The following is a 13124-nucleotide window of genomic DNA, read 5'->3' on the forward strand; positions in this document are numbered from 1 at the left end:
TGGGCACACACGGATGACCCACGGCCACTTATACAGCCGTGTGGACCTCCCTCTATGCCGCTGCGGCTTGACATTGACAGTGGCCCACGTTTTGTTGGACTGTCCACTTTTATCTGTGCTCAGGCAGACGTTTGCGCTGCCTGTCACTCTCTCTGCTCTTTTATTAGATGACTCTGCCATGGTGGACTTGGTTTTGTATTTTATTCTGGCGGGGTTTTGTATCCTGTAATCTGAGTGTTTGTTTTTTAGTGTTGATTCTGGCTTTTAGCCTCTGATTTTAAACTGAGTTTTTAATGTGTTCTTGGTGGTTGGCTTTTCCTCTTTTTTTTCTCCATGGTCGTCCAACCACCGTCACAGTTTGTGTGTTTTAATTTGTGTTGTCTGGCCTCTGTCAGAGTATTTATTGTCCTGTTTCGTCTGCTGTCTTTCCTGTTGTTCGTTTTTTTTAATTCTCTTTAGGTGGTTTTATTTTTTTGGAAAAAGGGACCGATGACCATAGTAGTCTGGTTCCTTTACTCCCACAAACCAACCAACCAACCTATCCAGGAGTCCCTGCATACACTTGCTCGTTGCGACCGTTTTGAGGTCTTTGTTTGGACCCCAGATCATGTTGGGATACCTGGCAATGAAAATGATGACCGCCTGGTGAAAGGGGCCACTAGTAAACCATATCTGCATGTTGGGCTCCCGGAGACTGATTTGCGATCAGTCTTACGCTGCAAAGTTTTCCGTGCCGTCAAGGAGACGACGACTGTGTGGCATTTCTCCTTGCGAGTCTCTCGCAAGCAGTCTTTCGTCCGCTGCCGACTGCTCATTGGACACACGCAGATGACGCACAGCCACTTATTGCGCCGTGAGGACCCACCTCTATGTCGCTGCGGCTCCTTTTAGTCTGTGGTCCACATTTTTTTGGAGTGTCGCCTTTTAGCTGTGCTCAGGCAGACGTTTGCGCTGCCTGATTCGCTTCATACCCTATTAATAGATGACTCGGCCATGGTGGACTTAGTTTTGCGTTTTATTCGGGCAGGGGTTTTTTATCATTTAATCTGAGTGTTTATGTTTTTTAGCGTTGATTCTGGCGTTTGGCCTTCGATTTTAAACTGAGTTTTTACTACGTTCTCGGTGGTTGGGATTTCCTTTTTTTCTCTATGGTCGGCCAACCACTGTCACACTCTGTGTGATTTTAATTTGTTTTGTCTGATCTCTGTCGGAGTATTTCTTGTCCTGTGTCGTCTGCCATCTTTCCTGTTGTTGGTTTTTTATTCACTTTGGGTGGTTTTAGTTTTTTGGAACAAGGGACCGATGACCGTAGCAGTCTGGTCAATTTAATCCCCCAAACCAACCAGCCAACAAAGGAAAGCACACGTCAAGCAGCACCATCAGATTAAATCGGCTGGTAAACCTTCAGATCATGTTAATGTGACCCCATCAGACGTTTCATCAGACTCTTCCCCAGAGCTGATGAAGTCTGAGAATATGGGGCAATCATCTCGCCCCAAGACTGAGCCTCCACCCGGTGCAGTCTCCCCACCTTGGTGGAAAGAGAGGCAGAAAATGCAACCACCGTGATGACTCCCATACTACAATGGAACCTGCAAAGGGTTCAGGACACATGTGGAGGAACTACGTCTATTGATTCAGGATAGACTTATGTGTGTATATCTGCAAGAGACGAATTTTAGTGAAACACACACCCCTGAGCACGACCTGAGTGGACAGAGAGCTCGAGGAGGAGTAGGTATCTTCGTCAGCACCGACTACCCATCCTCGCCTCTCTCCCTCACGACGAATTTACAGGCAGTTGCAACATTAGTACATGCGCGTCATATGCTAACACTATGTTCGCTTTACCTGCCCCCACATGATGTGCTCGACGAAGAGGCTCTCAGTGATCTTCTTTCACAGCTCCCCCACCCCTTCATCCTCTGTGGTGATTTTAATGCACACAATATGCTTTGGGGCTCTGTGAGTACTTGCCCCAGGGGTAGAGCAATCGAGAGGCTTCTTCTGTCTTCCAGTACCTATTTGCTAAATTCAGGTCAAAGCACGCATTTTGCATTGCAAGTGGGTCGTTCTCTGTCACTGATCTATCGCTTTGCTCTCCAGCCATTGCCCACACTGCTGAATGAGAAGTGGTTGATGACTTACACGGCAGCGATCACTTCCCCACTGGATTCACCTGCCACATACAGTGGAACCGGAAAGGAAACCGCCTCGATGGGTACTCTGTAGAGCCAACTGGGCACTGTATAGTAAGCTAGCCCAGTTTGAACATCGGGTCAGTGTCCAGGAATGGGTGGATCATATTACTGAAGTTATCCACCACGCCTGTGAAGCGTCCATCCCACAGTCCACGGGACAACCGAAGTGGCAGCCTGTCCCTTGGTGGAGTGACGAATGCCGCTCTGCAATCAGGGATAGGCGGGCAGCTCTGCGTAGGTTCAAATACCAGCCAACTGTAGAGAACCTTGCAGCCTGTCGGGTGGCGAGGGCAAAGTGTCGTCAGATTATACGAGAGAGCAAGAAGAGGTCGTGGCAGCACTTCCTGAACACCATTAATCGTTTTACACGATGTTCCATTGTATGGGAGACCATCAGGAGGATTTCTGGGAGAGGTGGGAGGTACCCTATGGCTGCTATAATGTGGAATGGTACCCTCCACACGACCCCAAAAGATATTGGCCAGTCTATAGCTGCTCATTTTGCAGCTATTCCTGCAACCGCCAGTCAGAATCCAGCTATCCAGCCCCACAGAGTGACTGCTGAGGGGAGCAGTTTTGACTTCCGTTCACCCAATACAGAAGAGTACAACTGCCCATTTTCCATGTGGGAACTGAATTCTGCATTGTGTGAGGCTCTTGATACATACCCTGGTCAGGATGGAATCCACTATAGCATGCTGCGGCACCTCACAGGGGGAAATAAAGAAATCCTCCTCTGACTTTTTAATCTTGTTTGGATGTCCGATCACTCCCCTGACTCGTGGCGTGAAGCAATTTTAATCCCTCTTTTAAAACCTGGGAAAGACCGCACGTGCCCGGGTAGTTACCATAGTGTTGTCCTCACTAGCTGCATGGGAAAGACCTTAGAACGGATGGTCAACCGCCGCCTTGTCTGGATGTTAGAGTCCCGGCAACTCCTTAGTCGCTTTCAGTGTGGGTTCAGGAGGTTTCGCTCCACCTTCGATAACCTTGCCCTCCTGGAGGCGGCTGTACAACAAGCTTTCCTGCGCCGTCAGCACCTTCTAGGTGTATTTTTTGACATCGAGAAGGCCTACGTTACCACTTGGAGGCGTCTTATCCTGGAGCAGCTTCACGAATGGGATTTTCGTGGTTGCCTTTCTCTTTTTATTCAGTCTTTCCTCTCGCCACGATAATTTAGATACCTGATCGTTTTGAGTAGGAGAACGGTGTCCCTCAGGGTAGCGTTTTAAGTGTGACTCTCTGTGCCATCGCTATTAATAGCATTACGTCCACAGTGTAAAGTCCTGTCCAGTGTTCCTTATTTGTGGATGATTTCTCTTTGTTTTGCTCGTCTCCAAGCCTTGCAACGACAACGCGTTAGTTGCAACTTACACTTAGACGTTTGAATGACTGGACGGGGAAGAGTGGTTTTAAGTTTTCCACTGAGAAGTCTGTATGTGTTCTTTTTCACCGTTCTCGTTCTATTTTAACCTGTCCTGAGTTGATGCTGAGAGACACTATTCTTACTTTTAAAGACACGTTGAGATTTCTGGGGCTCGTTTTTGACTCGAAGCTTATGTGGTTACCTCATCTTAAAGACCTGAAACGGCGGTCGCTTCAGGCTTTAAGTTTTTTTAAATGTCTTAGCCACAGGACATAGGGAGCTGACAGGATTTGTCTGCTCCAGTTTTACAGGGCGTTTGTGCGATCTTGGCTCGATTATGGGTGCACGGTGCATGGGTCTGCGAGGCCTTCTTACTTAAAGATGTTGGACGTTGTGCACCATGAAGGGCTTCAGTTGGCCACTGGGGCATTCCGAACTAGCTCCATACCAAGCCTCTGTGCAGAGGCTGGTGAACCGCCACTTCATATGCGGCGACGGCTACTTACAGTACGCCAGGCGTATAAAACTTTGTCCACACCATACACACCTGCATACCATACTGTTGCTCAGCCTCCTCTAGCACGGTTACTTCATAACCGGTAACGTGCGACGCAGCCCTATGGGATTCGCGCACAGGATTGCCTCGCTGTGATGTCTATGGCTGGTCTTTGTGTTTTACGTCGTGGTTGGAGCAGATCTCCACCTTGGCTCTTCCAGAGACCCAACTTATTATAGATTTGACTAATTTTAAGAAAGATCACACACCACATTTTAGATTCCAATCTCTGTTTTTTAACATTTTAGATGTGCATCACGGTTTCACTGTCGTTTACACTGATAGCTCCAAACAGGAGAATTTCCTTGGCTGTTCTGTAGTGTTCCCTGATCATGCTACCCGGATTCGCCTCCCTGCTGAATATACCGTTTTCGCAGCAGAGCTCCACGCGATCCTGAAGGCACTGGAGCAGATGAATCGTGTTCTGGGCGATCGATTTCTTCTCTGCTCCGATTCTCTTAGTGCCTTACAATCACTGAAGAACCTGTACCCGACTGAGGAGATGGTCCAGCTGATATATGACCAACTGTAATTGCTCCAACGGCGGGGTAAAGAGGTATCGTTCTGCTTGGTGCCTGGTCATGTCAGAATATGGGGCAATGAACAGGCCGATCAGGCTGCCAAGGAGGCCTGCAGAGAGCAGGATGTGGTCCAGTGTCCTATCCCTTTGCAGTAGGTCATCTCTGCACTCCACAGGAAGTGCATGGAGTTGTGGGAGGACGAATGGCTGGCGGTGACGGCCAATAAACTGCGGTTGGTAAAGTCACCCACTCGGCCGTGGCGTTCCTCCTGCCGGTTGCTCAGGCGGGAAGAGGTGGCCCACACACGTCTTCGGATCGGGCACTGTCCTCTCACACATAGCTTTTTATTACGGCGGGAGGATCCTCAGTTTTGTGATGCTTGTAGTGCGCACATCTCTGTAAGGCTCATTTTAACAGACTGCATTTTATACCGTGATGCAAGGGCAGAAGCACATGTTGATGGGGATCTGCCTTGTGTTTTAGCTAACGATGAGACGTGTGTGTCTAGGGTTTTGAAGTTTTGTGATGTTTCTGGACTCTGGCCTACACTTTTTGGCTGGAGGTTTTAGTGTATTGCAAAGTGACTGACTCCTCCCTCTTTTCCTTGCGGTCAGCCAGCCACTTCTATCTGCTACATTGTTTTAGCTCCCTCTACCATTTTCTTTCTGTGTTGTCCATGTTTTACTGCTGACGCCCTGCTTCATCCCACTCTTTGGTGTCGGTGAGCACATATTTTTCAACGATTGTTCCCTGTGTTTTATGCTCCGTTTTATATAACTGTTCTGAGTTTTTTTCTTGACACCCATCTCACTATGTTACTGAACGGGTGCTGAAGACCTTGATGTCGTGCTCCCACAAAATCCTCTACCACTACTACCTTCTACCATGGTCCACGGTTGACAACCTGACCCTCCTAGAGGCGGCTATTCAGCAGGCTTTCCTCCGTCAGCATCACTATATCGGTATCTTCTTTGATATCAGTAAGACATACGATACTACTTGGAGACACTGTATTTTTGCACAACTGCATCAATGGCCTTTCGTGGCCGCCTCCCCGTTTTCATTCGGTCTTTCCTGTCTCAGCGTTTTTATCGGACCCGAGTTGGTAACACACTGTCTCATCGCTTTGAGCAAGAGAACGGTGTCCTCCAGGGCAGTGTTTTAAGCGTTACGCTCTTTGCCATAGCCATCAACAGTATAACGCCTTCAGTGAGGAGTCCAGTACAGTGCCCCTTATTTGTGGACGACTTAGCTGTTTTCTGTTCCTGCTCCAGTGTTGCAACCGTGAGCCGTCAGTTGCAGTCACAGTGCGGCGGTTAGAGGAGTGGGCTGCAAAGACGGGTTTTCGGTTTTCTGCCGATAAGTGTGTTTGTGTTCATTTTCATCGTTCTCGTCGTCTTTTTACTTTGCCTGCTTTGCATATGGGGGATACTGTCCTACATTTTAGAAACACAATGCGGTTTCTGGGCATAATTTTTGACTCCAGGTTGTCATGGCTGCCACACCTAAGCGACTTGAAAGCCAGAACCCTAAAGGCACTGAACATCCTCAAGTGCCTTAGCCACAGGTCTTGGGGAGAGGACAGAACGCGTCTCCTTCAGTTTTATCGAGATTTTGTGCGTTCACGGCTGGACTATGGGTGTAGCGAGGCCGTTTTATTTGCAGATCCAAGACACTGCCCACCATGCTGGGATTCAACTGGCCACGGGTGCCTATCGGACCAGTCCCATACCCAGCCTCTGTGCTGAGCCTGCGGAACCGCCACTTACCATCCGGCGGCAGCTCCTGCTGGTCCGCCAGGCTTGTAAGTTTCTTGCAGCTCCCACCTCGCCAGCTCACCATCTTGTTGCTCATCCACCTCTGGACCACCTTTTTTCCAACCGTCCCCGGGCTATGTTGCCGTTTGGGATCCGAGTGCAACGTTTGCTAGAGTCTCTCGGTGTGTAGCCTGTACAGCCCCAAATCCTGGGTTTTAACTGCCTGCCACCCAGTACAAGAGAGATTGCACTCCTGCCACCATTTTTAATGCAGCATTTTCTGCATTTCAACCAAGGAGATTCTGTTGGTTGCTCTCTTGTTTTTCTGGATCGTGTCCTCAAGGTCCGACTGCCTAAGGCTTTTACTGTCTTTGATGCAGAATTGTCTGGGATCTTGCGAGTACTGGAACAGATCAGACATTGTTCCTGTCCTAAATTCCTTGTCTGTTCCGATTCACTAAGTGCCCTTCACTCATTGCAACGTTTGTATCCAGCAGATAAAATAGTCCAGACCATCCAGGATGCCCTCCTCCAACTACAGCGATTGGGGAAGGTGGTGGCATGTCGGCATTGCTGGGAATGAATGGGCAGATCTCGCAGCCAAGGAGGCGTGTCTCGATCCACAAGTATCTCAGTGTGCTATAACCCTGCACGCACTTACCTCGCTGTTGAGCTCACGAGTCATGCGTCGATGGGAGGATGAGTGGCTGGAAGTGACTGACAATAAGCTCCATGCCCCCCTGCGGGTTTGGGGGTTAGAATAGGCCCACGGTATTCCTGCCTGTTGTAAGAGGCGACTAAAAGGAGTCTCAAACTTTTCGGCCTTATTTGATGGTCCCCTGTTGGGTTTGACCTCCATCTCTCAAAATTTTCCGAAGAGCGAGCCGATTGGGAAAGGGCGCCTTACTTGGTACATTGTGTCCATCTTGCAATCAGACCTTTCGCCAGCTTATACACCGTTGAATTGCAGTCCTGCCCGCTCTCCATCTCTTGGGCATGACTCTGTTTCTGCTTGCAGATTACACATTGCACTGTGCAGTGCCTCTTTCTGCACTGACGGCGACCATGGACCACATTCACCTAACATCCAGCACAGTAGCCAGTCCGTTGTGGTGGGGTCGCTGTGTAATCTGTTGGTTGTAGCCCCCTGACAACACAGGGATCGCTGTACTGATTCCTGCGCCGTTAACTCCCCATGTATGCCAAGGACTAGATGCCCATCCTCCTGGGGTATCGGGACTCCCAGCAACGGCCATCCTGCCAGGTGGCTCTTGCTGTGGCTGGGTGGCGCCCGTGGCGAGGGCCCTTGGTCGGAGTAGGTGGCATCAGGACGGATGACCCGCAATGAAGCGTGGTACATCGTCTCTCGCTGGTGGCCAGCCGCTGGCATTCTCTAAGCGTTCTCGGGCTCAGTTTAACGCTCAGAAGTACGATCCGAAAACGTTCCCCTCCCTGGCCACACCGTGGGAGGAACGTAAGTCTCAGGATGGCAGCAGCAGTTATTCGCCTCGATTCTTAGTTTGTTCAAGAGCTGATGGGGAGTCTTTTCTCTCCACAAAGCCTCAGTTCTTCGTCGAGCATTTAGAGGACAAGTTTGGGGAGGTGAAGGGCTTGTCAAAAATGCGCTCTGTGTCAGTCCTGATACAAACGGCATCCTCTGCCCAGTCACGACGGTTACTCGCTTGTGACAAGTTGGGGGATGTTGCCGTTATGATCACACCCCATAAGAGTTTAAATATGGCCCAGGGAGTTATTTACCATAGGGATCTTCTTTTGCAGTCTGATGAAGAGCTGCGCCCCAATTTAGAGCGCCGAGGTGTACATTTCGTCCTGCGCGTCCATCGGGATCCGAAGGAAAATCAGACTGCTACCGGTGCCTTCATCTTGGCCTTCGAAGGGGATACATTACCGGAAAAGGTCAAGGTGATGGTCTACTGATGTGACGTTAAGCCCTATATCCCTCCCCCGATGCGGTGCTTTAAGTGCTGGAAGTTCGGCGATATATCTTCTCGCTGCACTTCCAGCCTCACATGTCGAGATTGTGGCCGCCCATCACATCCCAATACTCCATGTGCCCTGCCTCCCATCTGTGTCAACTGCTTGGAGCACCATTCACCTTGCTCGCCAGACTGGCGAATTTTCCAGAAAGAGCGTAAAATCATGGAATACAAGACCCAGGATCGACTGACCTATACTGACGCCAAAAGAAATACGACCGACTCCATCCTGTGAGAATGACATCTTCCTACGCTGCTGCTACAACATCTGTGCTAGCCCCGTCTGTTTCTCAAATTGTGGCCGGATCGCCGAGTAGTACAACTCCTCCTGCCCCCTCGCCAGTGGGGGGGGGGGGGGGGGCCTCTACCCATCGGGTTGCTCCTGCGCCACCTACCTCAGGAGCAACACCATCCCACCCATCGGGGACGTCCGTCCCCACTTCTAAGCCGGAGAAGTGTCCAACTTCTTTGGCTTCACACGCTCGCAAGTGGTCCCTTGGGTCCCCCCCCCCCCCCCTTCCCAGGTTTCCGCCAGCGAGAAGGCTAACTAGCGACAGTGGCGTAAGTGCCCACAATCAGCTGGTCGCAGGGCTTCACGATCCTCCTCCGTCCCGTAGACTGAATCGGCGAAGCCCTCACAGCCAGTGCGACCCAAGGAACGGCGTGAGAAACCCAAGAAGAAGAGCTCTCAGTCCAAGGATTTCACGGTGGCAGTCATCCCACCACAGACTTCCAGCTCTGCGTCTGAGGATGAGGTGGAGATTCTGGCGTCCGCTGAGGACCTCGATCTCGCCGCCCCTCAGACGCCATGGAAAGCATTATTCCAGGTGCTCAATCGGAGGAAGCAGGTGACCCAACAGCGTAATCTACCTTCCCAGTCCCGTCACGCCTATCTCAGCCATGGACAACACCATTCTCCAGTGGAACTGCAGCGGTTTCTTCCACCATCTAGCTGAGCCCCGCCAACTTATCAGCCTTCACCCTTTCCTCTGCATTGCTTTGCAGGAAACTTAATTTCTGGCAATGCGAACCCCCACCCTCCGTGGCTGTTGGGGTTATTATATGGACCGGGCCGCTTATGAAAGGGTGTTTGGTGGCGTCTGCATATATGTCCTGACATCTCTTCACAGCGAGTCTGTCCCTCTACAAACACCTTTAGAGGCTGTCGCTGTTCTGGTGTGGACGCCGCAGGTTGTTACCGTCTGCAGTCTTTACCTTCCTCCAGATGGTGATGTCGCGCAGCATGTCCTGGCTGCTCTGATAGCCCAATTGCCGCCACCTTTCAACAGGTCGAGGCGCCACCGTTGAGCATTTATTAGCGCAGCTCGATCTCTCGATATTAAATGATGGTGCCTTCACACACTTCAGTGTGGCGCATGGCACATACTCCGCCATTGACCTTTCGATCTGTAGCCCTAGCTTCTTACCGTCTGTCTAATGGAGAGTGCATGATGACCTGTGTGGTATGACAACTTTCCGATCTTTCTGTCACTGCCACAACGACAATCTTCTGGGCGCCCTAGCAGATGGGCTCTGAATAAGGCTGACTGGGACTTGTTCTCCTCCACTGCCGCTATTGAGAATCTCTCTAACGACGACATTGATGCAGTGGTTCAATCGGTCACCACTGGCATCATTACTGCCGCCAAATCTGCCATTCCTTGTTCTTCTGGGTCCCCTCGGCGGTGGACTGTGCCTTGGTGGTCGCCTGAGATCGCTGGAGCGATTAAAGCTGGCCGGCGGGCGCTCCAGCGTCACAAGCAACATCCGTCAATAGAACACTTTATCGCCTTCCAACGGCTGCCTGCGTGAGCCCGCAGCAGTATCCGCCAACGCAAGCAGGAGTGCTGGGAACGGTATGTGTCCACGATTGGCCTCCATGTGACTCCATCGCAGGTCTGGGCTAAGATTCGACGCCTCTATGGCTATCGAACCCCTGTCAGCGTCCCTGCGCTCTCACTGAATGGAGCAGTTTGTACTGACTCCAGAGTCATTGCAAACTGCTTGGTAGAGCACTTTGCTCTGAATTGCGCTTCTGCCCCTTGGGTCTCCGCTCCATTAAAGAGCGGATAGAATGTTGGAGTCTTTCTTTTCGCACCCACCATCCTGAATTGTACAATGTTCTATTCAGTGAGTGGAAATTTCGCAGTGCCCTCGACGCTTGTCCTGATACCGCTCCTGGGCCAGATAGCATCCACGCTCAGATGTTGAAACACCTTTCAGTGGACTGCCAGCGAGGCCTCCTCAACTTACCGGATTTGGGTCGAGGTTGAGTTTCCGTCGCAATGGCGGGAAAGTCTTGTTGTCCTCATTCGGAAACCGGGAAAGAACCCTATAGAGGTGGAAAGCTACCGTCCCATTAGCCTCACCAACGTTTTTTGCAAGTTGCTTGAACGGATGGTGAGCCGGCGCTTGAATTGTGTACTGGAGTCTCGGGGCCTTCTGGCTCCATCTCAGGGTGGGTTCCGTAAAGGCCGCTGGTGAGCCTGGAGTCGGCCATCCATACTGCCTTTGCCCGCCGTCAGCATCTGGTCGCTGTCTTTCTCGACATGCGGAAGGCGTATGATACGACATGGCGTCATCACATCCTTTCTACGCTTCATGGATGGGGTCTTCGGGGCCCTCTGAAGATCTATATCCGCAATTTTCTGTCGTATCGTACCTTCCGCGTACACGTCGCGGCCTCATATAGTTCCTCCCATGTCCAGGACAACGGTGTGCCGCAGGGTTCTGTTCTAAGTGTCTGCCTGTTTTTAATAGCAATTAACGGGCTCGCTGCGGCTGTGGGTAATTCTGTCTCCGCTTCCCTGAATGCTGACGACTTCTGCCTCTACAGCACTATTGGCATTGCAGCTGCTGAACGTCAGCTACAGGGCGCAATCCGCAAGGCGCAGTCTTAGGCTGTAGCGCATGGTTTTCAGTTTTCGGCAGCCAAGACCTGCGTTATACATTTCTGCCGGCGATGCACTGTTAAGCCGGAGCCGTGGGTTTATCTCGGTGGCGAGCTTCTTACAGTGGTGGAGTTACATTGGTTTTTGGGGGTGGTTTTTGATGCCCGGTTGACTTGGCTGCCTCATATTCAGCAGCTTAAACAGGCTTGTTGGCGGCATCTAAATGCTTTGCGATGCCTGAGCAACACCAGGGGGGCGCCGACCGATCTACTCTCCTACGTCTTTACCAGGCGTTAATCCAGTCCCGTCTGGAGTATGGGAGTCTGGCTTATGGCTCAGCATCCCCATCTGCGTTGCAGGTGCTGGACCCAATTCTCCACGGCGGGATACGCCTTGCCGCTGGCGCCTTCCGGACCAGCCCTGTGGACAGCATACTTGTGGAGGCAGGTGTCCCTCCACTGCGGTTATGACGCCCACTATTACTGGCTGCTTATGTTGCCCATGTTTTTAGCTTGCCAGGGCATCCAAATTATCGTGTCCTGTTCCCGCAGTCAGTCGTCCATCTGCCTGAACGTCGGCCCAGGTCGGGTTGTCCGATCGCCGTACGTGTCAAACAGCTTCTCTACGGGCTTGGGTGTTTCCCTGTTCCACCTCCTTTCTGGGCCCCTCTGCCTACACCCCCGTGGTGTGTGCCTCGTCCTTGCTTACGCTCGACTTGGCACAGGGCCCGAAGGACTCAGTCCCTCCAGAGGCCTTCCGACGCTGCTTTTATTCCATCCTGGCCACGTATCAGGGCTCTGGCGTTGTCTACACCGACGGTTCGATGGTTGCTGGTCGTGTCGGTTATGCACTAACTCTAGGGGACCATTCTGAACTACGTTCGTTGCCGGCTGGCTGCAGTGTTTACACTGCTGAGCTGGTCGCCATCTTTTGTGCCCTAGAGTATATCCGATCCTGCTCAGATGAGTCCTTCGTTATGTGTAGCGATTCCCTGAGCGGTTTACGAGCTCTCAACCAGTGTTTCCCTCGTTATCGTCTGGTGATGGCTATCCAGGAGTCCCAGAATACTCTGGCCAGTAGCGGCGGATTTGTGGTTTTTGTTTGGACCCCAGGCCATGTTGGGATACCCGGCAATGAAACTGTTGACCACCTGGCGAAACAGGCAACCAGTGCACCATCTCTGGAGATTGGCCTCCATGCGACTGATTTGCGGGCACCATTACGCCGCAAAGTTTTCGCCTATGGCCTACAATTTGTCTGATTTTTTTTTCATGTGTTTCTCTGTGGTTGGCTTTTCCCTTTTCGTTTGTATGGTCGGCCAACCACCGTCACACTCTATGTGATTTTCGTTCGTCTTGTCTGGTCTTTGTCCACGTTTCTCTTGCTCTGTGTCGTCTGTCTTCTCGTCTGTTGATCGTTTTTATTCTCTGTGGGTGTTTTTAGTATTTGGAAAAAGGTGCCGAAGACAATAGCAGTCTGGTCCCTTTAACCCCCACAAACCAACCAAACCAACCAACTAGGAGTCTGCGCTTTGAGCCTTTCCTGGGAGAACAGTATTTTTTCCGAGAACCACTGAAGGTTTACTGTATTCCTTAAACCTTCACATTGACGATGAAATAATGAAATTGCAACGGGATTGAATACAAAAGGCACAATGCAGACTTAAGTTCATTGGGAGTGACTCTTCTAAGAGTCTGCACTTTGAGCAATTCCTGGAAGAAAATCGTTACATTCCGATGCACCACTGTAGGTTTACTGTATCCCTTGGTCCTTCGCATTGACGATGAAACACAGAAATAGCATCGGGAACGAATACAAAATTCACAATGCCGAGT

Source organism: Schistocerca gregaria, chromosome X (genome assembly GCF_023897955.1).
Source record: "Schistocerca gregaria isolate iqSchGreg1 chromosome X, iqSchGreg1.2, whole genome shotgun sequence".
NCBI lineage: Eukaryota > Metazoa > Arthropoda > Insecta > Orthoptera > Acrididae > Schistocerca > Schistocerca gregaria.